The 10,881-nt window shown below is 50.7% G+C and overlaps 1 pseudogene; it reads right to left on the bottom strand.

Moving 5' to 3' along the window:
• Positions 1-284: 284 nt before the first annotated feature.
• On the bottom strand, positions 285-10,637 carry LOC119877516 (annotated as a pseudogene).
• Positions 10,638-10,881: the final 244 nt, after the last annotated feature.

Below are 10,881 nucleotides of genomic sequence, written 5' to 3'. Positions count from 1 at the left end.
GGGTGGAGGTGGGAATGCAGCCTGCAAAAAGTGGGATGGGTGAAGGCGAGGACGGATTTGCTGTGGGGCAGTTTTCTAGGTTTATGGACTCTCCGTCCAGATGCTTACAGACTGCACGAGAGAGGAGAGACAGGCGGCGGGGGGGAGGCAGGAGGCGTCCAGCGGGCCATCATTGTGGTCCAGGTGAGCAAGGCGGCACTTTGGACTGGACTGGGGTCTGCAGAGATGGGGAGAACAGACGAGAATCCAGATCCGTTTTGGAGGTGGAGCCTACGGGGACGCGGTCATGAGTTGGAGATAGAATGCTCAGGTGCACTGAATGGCTTGGCGGGTGTGGGGAGGTTGCTGGGATATGTCAGTACCAGGCGGACTTCCAGGTTTCCAGCTCGGTGGAGCCAGTGGGCAGTGGGCTGTTTGCTGGACAGGAAGCCTGGGCACGGAGCAGGTGGGAGGCAGGGAAAGAAAAGAGATGGGGTTTTGCACCCAAATTTGAAATGCCTGTGAGGCAAAATGGAAATGCAAATATCTAAATGGGAATATCACGTAGTCAGCTGGACACACGGTCTTGGAACTCAGAGGGGAGGAATGGACCAGAGATGTCCATTTGGGAGTCATTAACATATAAATGGTCTTGAAAGGCAGGTTCTCATGATGACTTACCCAGCCTGAATTTGCACTTCTTCCTAGATTGTGAGCCTGGCTGTATGGGTCAGGGCCTAGCAGGGGCAGACAGTGGGATGGTTTGAGGAAGGTTTAACGAGGTGGCCGTTTGAATAACAACCCCAAAGAGATCAGGTCCTAATCCCTGGAACCTGCAAATGTTATTTTCTAGGGCAAGGACTTTGCAGAGGCCAATAAAGGTCTTGAAATGGGAAGACTATCCTAGATTGTCCTGGTGGGTCCTCTATGCAGTCGCAAGTGTCCTTGGAAGAGGATGGAGACCTGGCTGAGGCGGGAAGAGGCCGTGGCATTCTGGAGGCAGGGAGCGGAGGTGCGCAGCCCTGAGCCAAGGAGGGCCGGCCGACACCAGATTCTTCCCAGAGCCGTGCAGACACCTTGACTGCAGCCTGGAGGTACGGACTTTGGGCTTCTGACCTCCAGAACTGTCAGAGAATAAAGTGCTGCTTGGAGCTCCCACGTTTGTGGGATAAGCTACTGCAGCAGTGTGGAGGTAAAGCAGTGGGGGAGCTATTCACAAAGGTTTGGGCCCAGAGAGGGGGAATCAGAGGGCCCAGAGCCTCCCGGGTACCCAGGAGCGAAGAACAGCATCTCCAGGCCCAGTGGGGCCGGGAAAGGGAGCAGCTGCAAGGATGTGGAAGAAAGGGGCTGGTAAAGAGGTCTGTCCTGAGAGGACCAGTGACAGTCAGCGTGAGGGGACCTGCAGGGAAGGATTGGGGGGTATGGATACCCCAACCTGTCCCCCTCCAACACCCTGCTGGGTGCCCCATTAGCTGAGCCTCCAAACCAGAGCACCAGGTTGATGCAGTGTATGGGCAGCCTTGCAGGGCCCAGAGCAGGGGGCGCCCAGAAGAGGGGGAGGCAGGTGGGGTGGGCTTGCAGGGATGGAGCCCCCAGCTCCTGACCAGCAAGGTGTATCCAAGGGGCTTGGGGATGTCTGTTGGCCTGTGTGAGCCTCTGGGGCCTGGTCTCACAGAACGGAGCTGGCGCTCACTGTCGTGGAAGGGCTGTGTGGGAGACAGGCCAACGCTCCACGCACCTGACGTACAGCAGGTGCTCAGAAAATGTCCGGTAATGAAGCAGCCTGGAGCCTTGAATCATGAGCCACGTGAACACGTGAGGAACTCAGTAGAGCACAGGAAGGACTGGCCATCGGTGACGCGCGGTGACGGGAGGGGAAACCAACTTTCTAGGGCTTTGAAGCATTCCGTGGAGATTTTACTTTGAAATAAAGAATGGTAAATATCAGTCGGGGGCTTTATTAGGAAAGCTAATAAAGAGTGTTTCCCTGACATTGAACAGATTTAATAAATGCGACCAGGAGGCAGGTGAACTGTGCCGTGTTCGCGTGCGGGTCCCTGCCAGGGCTCTCCCAGCTTCTCTTCTGTAGTAGCTGATTCCACACCAGCCTGCGGGGTGTGTGTGTGTGTGTGTGTGTGTGTGTGCTCCCTTCACATGAGGCTCCACCAGCCTCCCCTTCCCGGGATCACACCATTACCTCCCCGCTGTGAATCAGAGACACCACTGAAAGTGAGGCACAAGGGACCTCATGTGATGGGCACACGGCCTTGCGCCACCCAGCCGGCCTCCCCTTCCCACCGAGGGCTGCCATAGGGTGACGTATAAGAAGAAATATGTATTTGGTTTCCACTCGTTTTTGTCACAGAGCTGCTCAAACCCTTGGGGTTGCCTAAGTGATGAGAGTCACGAAGGTGTCCTTTGTTCCTGAGATGACTTCTGGAAAGCACCCGAGGATGGGGCTGGTTGCCGGGAGAAGTCACCGTGTGACCACCAGTGGTTTGATCAATCGTACCTCTGTAATAAAGCCTCTATGAAACCCCAAGTGGGCAGAGTGTGGGGAGCTGCTGGGTTGTGAACAGGTGGAGATGAGGCAAGGGTGGGGGTCTCCGAGGGCATGGAAGCTCCATGTCCCTGCCACACACCTTGTCCTCTGCACCTCCTCCATCTGGCTGTTCCTGAATTATACCCTATTATCATAAGCCGGTGCCCTACTAACTAACTGTTTCTCTGAGTTCTGAGAGCTGCTCTAGCAGATGAATGGAACTCAAGGAGGGGTTGTTGGAACCCCCAATCTGCAGCCAGTTCATGAGAAGCACAGGTGACACCCTGGGCTGACCGTTGGTATCCGGAATGGCAGGCAGCCCTGTGGGTGGGAGCCCTCAACCTACGCGACCTGATGTCATCCCCACGTAGACAAATGTCAGAACTGAGCTGAATTGTGGGCCACCCAGCTGGTGTCTGAGCGCTGCTCCCTGGGGTGGGAACTGCCCCCTCCCAGCACATCATAACTGGGTGCCGGATCCTCGGGTTGACGGACGCCCGAGCCAGGAACGGCTCAAACCATTCACAGCGATGTGTTCGCGTGGAATTGCGTAGCTCGCTGCAGGAGCCCTGCTAGTTAGGCTGGCCAAGGCCGGGAGAAGAAAGAAGGGGGGGCCAGAGGCAAGAAATTCGGCATCTGAGAGGTTTCCAGAAAGACAGATTAAGAACCCTGTGTGTATGTGCGTGTGTGTGTGCGTGCGTGTTTGGCTGTCTCTGTGTGTTCGTATGTGTATGCGTCTTTGCGCGAGTGTATATTTGGGTACGTTTTAGTAATCGGGGAGTAACACATTTGTTTCCTCCCTTGTGCTCCCCCTTGGAGGTGCAAAATGACCCCAGAGGGAGTGCGGAGGGAGTGGGGTGCCGCGGGCGTGGGGTGAGAGGTGTGGGCAAGCCAGCTGCACATCCTGAAGCTAAACACGGAGGCAGGTGTGGGGGGAATCCGACGCCTACACCCCCCAGGCCCCCCACCAGCAGGCTGACCCAAGGAGGACGGCGGAACACACACAGCTCTTGACTTCTCTATTTACTGCTGATGAGTCTATGTATCGTGCCGGTTTGAAGACTGAAGTTGGTTTCTTGGATCTAATCCCAAAACCGAATTTGAATTCCTAATTAGTGGAAAGAGATCTTCCGGCTCTCTCGCTGAAAGCTAGAATGGAGAGTCGATGTAAGGAACGCTTTTGAAAATGCATTTGGAATCTTTTCCAGCTGCTCTCTGGCTGCAGGGTGTCTATCCCGGTCTCGGAGAAGCACGTCCCCAGGAGTCAGGGTGGCCAAGGCTCTTAGTTTCCTTTTGCGGAGGCTCAAAGAGCTCTCTACTCAGATACTCTAGAGACTCAGAAACAAGGAATATGTTCTAACTGATCTGTCTGTTAGAATCAAGGCCCACCCTGACCTCTGTGAGAGGTACTCAGGACAACTGTCCCCCAGAATTGTTCTTTCTAGAACATTCTAGAAAGTTATCCCCTTACCCCCCCCCCCCCAAAAAAAAGACAAAGAAAGGATCAGAAGTCCACTTGGGAAAATTGGAGAATTGAGATCTGGGTGTCGGGCATCATGGCTGAGAGAGGCCTTGCCACTCAGCCCCCGAGGACCGGGCAGGAAAGTGGGGGAACTGCCTCCCAGGAATGTGTAAGAAAAGGCCAGATCTCAGGCATTTATTTGCTCCACTCCGAGAGCCACTCAGGGGCGTATGGGGCCTTCAGTGGCTTGGACCAGTGCAGAGGAGCAAATTGCTAATGTTTCAGGAATTTTTTTGAGTCAGCTGTTAAACCGAGCTGTTTTACAAAATCAAAGCATATAAACTTAGAAATAAGTTGTGTTAAAAAAGAAGTAACAAATATTGAAAACTCATCACTGCCTGTTTCTCTTACTAACACCAGGGCTTTTGAGGCTATTTACATCTGTTGTGTGTGTGGCTGAAACCCCGTGCACCCGTGGTGGTTTCTGTGCCTGTCTTCCCAATTCTAGATCTAGTGATGTCACGTCGATAACTTGCAATTGGCCGTGGGGGCAATATTTACACCCTGGAAATCTGTAAATGCTCATCAGAGCTTTTTTCCTGGGGCAGGAGGGAGCTAGTTGGTTAACGTTTACCAGCTCACCACTGCCCCTAGTCCTTGCTTCGCAAGGGGAATGAAAAAATGGACAGAATGGGGTGACCCCTGCAGCCCAGGCAGGGGGAGGGTGCAGATGAGAAAACACACATGCACACTGGCTTCCTCTGGCTGCAGAAGCCATTCGAAACAGAAGGCTTGCTCTGGGCTTGTCTCTTGCCCTGCTCACGCCTGCCCCAGGGGAGACCTCGGCCCCCACACTTCCTGGCTGTGGTGTGGCGGAGACTGGGCCCACAGGATGGCAGCCCGGGGAGCAGCCGGCACAGGTTCTTTCTCCCCAGAATCCTAAGCCCTCCCTCTGCGGGGAGCTCCACCCGGCAGTGGGAACCTAGGGTGGAGGGAAGAGGCCAAACAGGCCACGGGCACCCTGTGTGCCGGGGAGGCGCTCTCCGAGGGAGACCTGGATCTTGCGGCAAACCCCGCACTGACCCAGGACTATTCTTAGCTGTTAACGGGGACACAGCAGACGGGGAAGAAGGCAGCGGCAGAGGCAGCCCTCCAAAGGAAACGGGCTGGAGCTTCGAGGTCGACTTCAAATCCTGATGTTTAAAGAATACTGAGGGCAGAAACCCAGGACAGAGCCCCAGTGGAGGAGCCAGTGGGCCTTCTAGGAGCAGGAGTGGGTGGGGGCGGCCTGCCAGGTGATTTTAGAATGGCCTCAGGAAGGGGCACCTGGGTGGCTCAAGGGGTGAGCATCTGCCTTCTGCTCAGGGTCTGATCCTGGAGCCCCGGGATCGAGTCCCATATTGGGTTCCCTGCATGGAGCCCGCTTCTCCCTCTGCCTGTGTCTCTGCCTCTCTCTGTGTGTCTCTCATGAATAAATAAATAAAATCTTGTAAAAAAAAAAAAAAAGGAAGGGCCACACCTGAAGTGCTAAGATTTAAAAGAGCAGGAGCAGGGGCCCTTTGGCCTTGTTTACCCAGTCTAAATGCTTCACTGTTCTGAGCCAGCCGCTCCTTGTGTGGATGCACTCGCACGATGTTGACGATGGGAAAGAACAGCCCTGACCTGAGTGGTCCTCAGTTAGGACCCACTGTATCCACACAAAGGATGATTCTGTAACCATGGGAAGAATGCTGTACAATTATGGCTCTAAATGTCTATAATATGCATTTAATAGGCTAGAGAAAGAGAGTGACAGAGCACGTTTATATGCATAGAAAGTTCTGGAATGAAAAGTACCTACCTGCTAGTGGTGGGTGCGTCTGGGATGTAAGATTGGAGAGACGGCCTTTCGTGTCTATTGCACATTTTTCTTCATTTACAAAGACATTAAAGAGCAAGAAATGGTAGCTGGTGTCCATTCGCTCATTTGGTAGGTTCTCCGGTGTGCCCGGCCCAGGGAGGGTTCAGGCAAGACCCAGTGCTCCATCCCCGTGACCCTTGGCACAGACTCCAGGTTTCTGATGCCCAGAGTTTGCAAACCCACAGATAAACCACACAGGTGTAGACCCGTCCACCCCTAGCTGAGCTTTCTCTTTCCTTTAAAACCTGCTTCCTGCTCCCTCCCCCCAAAAAACTATAAACCTACTTTTTAAAAATAGGGCACAACTTACCAACTCAAAGACCCCACCTGGCCAGAAGCGGTTGGAGGGACATCCTACCCTCCCACTCCCAGGGGCAGGTGCGCAGCTCTGCCTGGTGACGTTGCTGCTATGCTTGCTCAGAAGACCCTGGTGCTGGCCGGAGAGGGCCAGAGCTGTGCCACAGAGACTCCCGCATTCTAAATCCCTATTCTCCACTTCCACGCACATTCCTCACATAGAAGAGTATTAACTAAGTCAACATAGCTGATCCCCACCTGTAAATCACTTGCATCTAGAAACTTATCCAAACGTGGCCCAGGCTTGCCATCATGGGGCAGAAGGAAGAGTGTGCAGACACAAGAAAAGCAGCAAGATCTAAGGATTGGAGGCATGGGCTAAACCCAAGGTAAAGCTTCACCCATAAATGAACAAAATGAACAAAACTCTATCCTCCCATGTGGCAGATCTTAATACCCGCTATCCTGTCTTGTGTCTTCAAGATTTAAAGGTTTGCGGGATTTACCATGGAGATTATGTCCTGTTATATCCACTTGGCCTCCATTGACATATATAGACATGGCTTATTTGTGGGTGGATTCCCGAAGTGAAGTGGGATGTGTGGCATGAACAAAGCTATCTAGAAAACAAAGTACAACGGGAAGGACTAGATAGCTGGGAGTATTGAGAATGAAAACATAGACGTTAGGATGAGATGTTATTCAAGATCATGGGGGAGCACCAGCTCCAGATGGCAGATTGAACCCCAGCTTTACCTCCCATCCTCCCCAGATCTCATTTAAACAACAAGAAATAATTAAATAAGACAAGTAGATGGGTGCCTGGGTGGCTTAATTGGTGAAGCGTCTGCCTAGGACTCAGGTCATGATCTCAGGGTCCTGGGATCGAGTCCTGCATTAGGCTCTCTGCTCAGCTGGGAGTCTGCTTCTCCCTCTCCCTATGCCCTTCCCCTGCCTGTGCGCTCGCTCTCTCTCTCTCTCTCCCTCCCTCCCTCTCATTCTTTCTCTCAAATAGATAAAATTTTTAAAAATAAATAAATAAATAACAGAAGCGCTTAAAATTTAGTGGTGCATTTATTTATTTACTTATTAGCAGGATTTTTATATTATTTTATTTTTTCATCTTTCACATATGTGGAGAAAGAACCACATTAAAAGTTAAGTAGAAGGAGGGAGGGAGGAGACGGAGGTCCTGGCAATGCTGGAAAACAGGAAAGGAAAACCGACACCAGTTGAGGAGTTCTTGAAAATCCCTGAACGATGCACAGTACATAGGACGGAAGTGGTCCAAGCTTGGTCAGAAACCACGCAGCTCACGCCCGAGAAGCCGCAGGAGGAGTGAAGGGACGACTGTTTCAGGGACCTCCCCAGCGTAGGGAGCAGGCTGGGGCTGGGGGTGGCAACCAGGTTCTGGAAGAGCCCCAGGCCTGGACTGCAAACACGTTTGCTGTGGGTCTGTGGTCCTCAGAACATCAAGACTGTAAAGGACTGAGGTCCTGTCTGGAGCAGCTTCTGGCCACCACGTCACAGCACAGAGGGGTCAACAGCCAGGAGTCTTCATACCTCAGTGAGATCCTACGATTCAGGATTTCCTAAAGTACCAACCTTGGACCAGCAGCAGCAGTCACTGGGAACACATTAGAACTGTAAATTCTGGGGCTCCTGGGTGACTCAACTGGTTAAGGAGCTGCCTTTGGCCCAGGTCATGATCCCAGGGTCCTGGGATGGAGCCCTGCATGAGGCTCCCTGCTCAGCGGGGAGCCTGCTATCCCCTGCTTGTGTGCGCTCTCTCTCTCAAATACATAAAATCTTAAAAAAAGAAAGAAAGAAATGCAAATTCTCAGGCCCTACCCCAATCTCTCTGTATCAGAAACACAGCCAGTGGGGCCAGGTAGTCGTTTTAACAGACCTTCCAAGCAATTCTGAGATACGTACACCCACCACTCTGCTCCCAGGGCAAATTCCATCTTTCTCCACCAAAGAGAATCTCCAGTCCCTTTCCCCGTCCACCAGAAATGGAGAGAATGCCCCTTTGGTCGCACTCCCCTTGCAGGCAAGGTCATGCCCAGCCCCCAAACATGCAGCCAAACGTTGCACTCCGGGAATAGCCGTGACAAGAGAATTAAAACAGGGACCTTCCCATCTGTGAAGGATGCTCACAACAGCAGTCAATACTGATGGATCCAGATCTTCATTCATAAATACAAACCCACAGGCAAGGATCCCAAGACATTGAAGGAAAGCCACGTGCCAGAAAGTGGCAAACAACAGCGAATGACTCGCGAGGAAACACGGTTAACACAAGAAAAAGAAATACGGGGGGAAAGAAAAGTAGCAGGGATTATTTACGGAGTGAGAGGGTGTAAAATGTAGCCTGGTTGCTTATCCGATTTTTCTAACTGATCAGTTATTTTTGGAATATATTTTGAAAGATGGGGAGAAAAGGAAAGAAAGAGAAGTCCTGTAGAAGCCCGATTGATATCCTCGAACCAATACCGCCCATTACACAGGGCCAGGCCGCCGTGAATCAATCCGACAAACGCTTCTTGGAAATTAAAAGCAATAAACCACACCAACAGCCAATATTGGAACAAGAACCTCAGCAGAAGGATCGGATAGTGAAACAGACGTCACTGGAAAACAAAGCAGCATTCTAGAACACGGGACATAAAGCCAGCTTACGAAGGGGTAATGTGACGGTAAAGGAGCTGAAAGGGATTCACGAGGAGGGAGGACTTTCAGATCCGACTTTGGACTCTCCCTAATTTTTAAAATTCCTTTTAAAAAGAATCGTTGGATTGTCATATGGATGACAGCCAATGGACATGTGATGTCAGTGTAGAAAATATAAGCATACACTTGTGTCACAGGAGCCCGTCCGTGAGAGCTGTGTGTGTGTGCTTGTGTGCACCGGGCCGTGTTTAAAGGACGGACACCAAAACGAGAGCAGCTCTTTTCTCAAAGTGAGGGGATTTTTGCTCTGCGTCTGCTTGAATAAAGAAGTAGCATTCTATTTTGGGGGAGGAGCAAATACTTTTTTAAGAGATTTATTTATTTATTAAAAAATATGTATTTATTTATTCATGAGAGACACACAGACAAGAGGCAGAGACACAGGGAGAGGGAGAAGCAGGCTCCCAGCGGGGAGCCCAATGCAGGACTCGATCCCAGGATTTCGGGATTATGACCTGAGCCAAAGACAGACGCTGAACCACTGAGCCATGGGGTGTCCCCTATATATATTTATTTTAGAGAGAGAGAGAGAGAGAGAATGAGCATGAGCAAAGGGAGGGGCAGAGAGAGAGAGAATCCCGAGCAGACTCCCTGCTGAGCCCAGAGCCCTACATGGGGCTTGATCTCATGACCTGAGCTGAGACCAAGAGTTGGATGCCCAACTGACTGAGCCACCCAGTGGCTAAAAGTTAAATAATTTTTAATTTTTTTCTTTTTCTTTTCTTTTCTTTTTTTCTTTCTTTTCTTTCTTTCCATTTCTTTCTTTCTCTTTCTTTCTTTCTTTCTTTCTTTCTTTCTTTCTTTCTTTCTTTTCTTTCCTTTTCTTTTCTTTTCTTTTTTTTCTCTCTTTCTCTCTTTCTTTTCTTTCTTTCAACAAACGCACCAAATAAGCCAGCAATGCTGCCAACATTGGAAGCAATCCTGGGCCACATGTCTGCATATTCCTTTGCAACTGGTCCTGGGATAGCCTTTTCTTCCTTCCTTCCTTCCTTCCTTCCTTTCTTTCTTTCTTTCTTTCTTTCTTTCTTTCTTTCTTTCTTTCTTTCTTTTCTTTCTTTCTTCTTTCTTTTTCTTTTTTTTTTTTACTATGACCCAGGAGTTATCTTCAAATAGGGAAACACATCATCTTTTCTCCAGTATGACTTCCGGTTGAATTACCACTACGGATGTCCCTTCTTTCTGACCTCCCACCTGCCTTTCTTCACTGTGGCCACCACCATGTCACCCCCACCAGCGGCAGGAAGTCTGTTCAGTTGTACCTTGGTCCCCTTCACAGAGATGATATACAGATGTTGGGCTCCTGTGTTGTCAGCACAGGTGATCACGGCTCCTACCAGGAGACCCAAGGAAATCCAGAATTTCGCCCTGGAGGAAATCCTTGCATTGACATCGTGAACAGGACAGAAAGGAGAGCATTCTTACAGTAAACTCTAAGTTTCCAGTTTGCAGATGACCGGCTATGTAACACGAGGTCAGAGATTGCTGGCTTTCGCAGTTGGGCTTGTCTGTGAGGACTGCATGCTGGCTTTTGAGTTGGGAGCTGACGAGCTGAGGGATCTGGAGAAGGTGCTCCATAGGAAGTTCGGTTGGGGTGCCTCGTGGCCCTTGTGCCAGTGAGGAGGAGAACTCATTGCAGCGCTCTGCTTTGTCAGTAACCACAGCTCCTGCACAACAAGCCAGTGCTAGTTGTTTGGGTTTTGCTCTCATCTTATGTCACGTGTCATCTCTTTGCCTTAAGTGACTCGGTTTCTAAAGAGTTACCAGCTATGTTACTGCTGTGTAACAAACCACCCCAAAACTTAGTGGCTTAAAAAAGCAATCATGTGATACTTCTTTTTTTAATTTATTTATTTTAGAGAATGAGAGAGAGAGAGTGTGTGTGTGCATGAGCAGAAGGGCAGATGGAGAGAGGGAGAGAATCTCCAGCAGATTCCATGCTGAGCACGGAGCCCCACGTGGGGCTCATCT

The sequence above is a fragment of the Canis lupus genome, chromosome 25, assembly GCF_011100685.1.
Source record: "Canis lupus familiaris isolate Mischka breed German Shepherd chromosome 25, alternate assembly UU_Cfam_GSD_1.0, whole genome shotgun sequence".
Lineage (NCBI taxonomy): Eukaryota > Metazoa > Chordata > Mammalia > Carnivora > Canidae > Canis > Canis lupus.
Note: the sequence above shows the minus strand (reverse complement) of the source record. Positions and strands in the feature narration are given on the sequence as shown.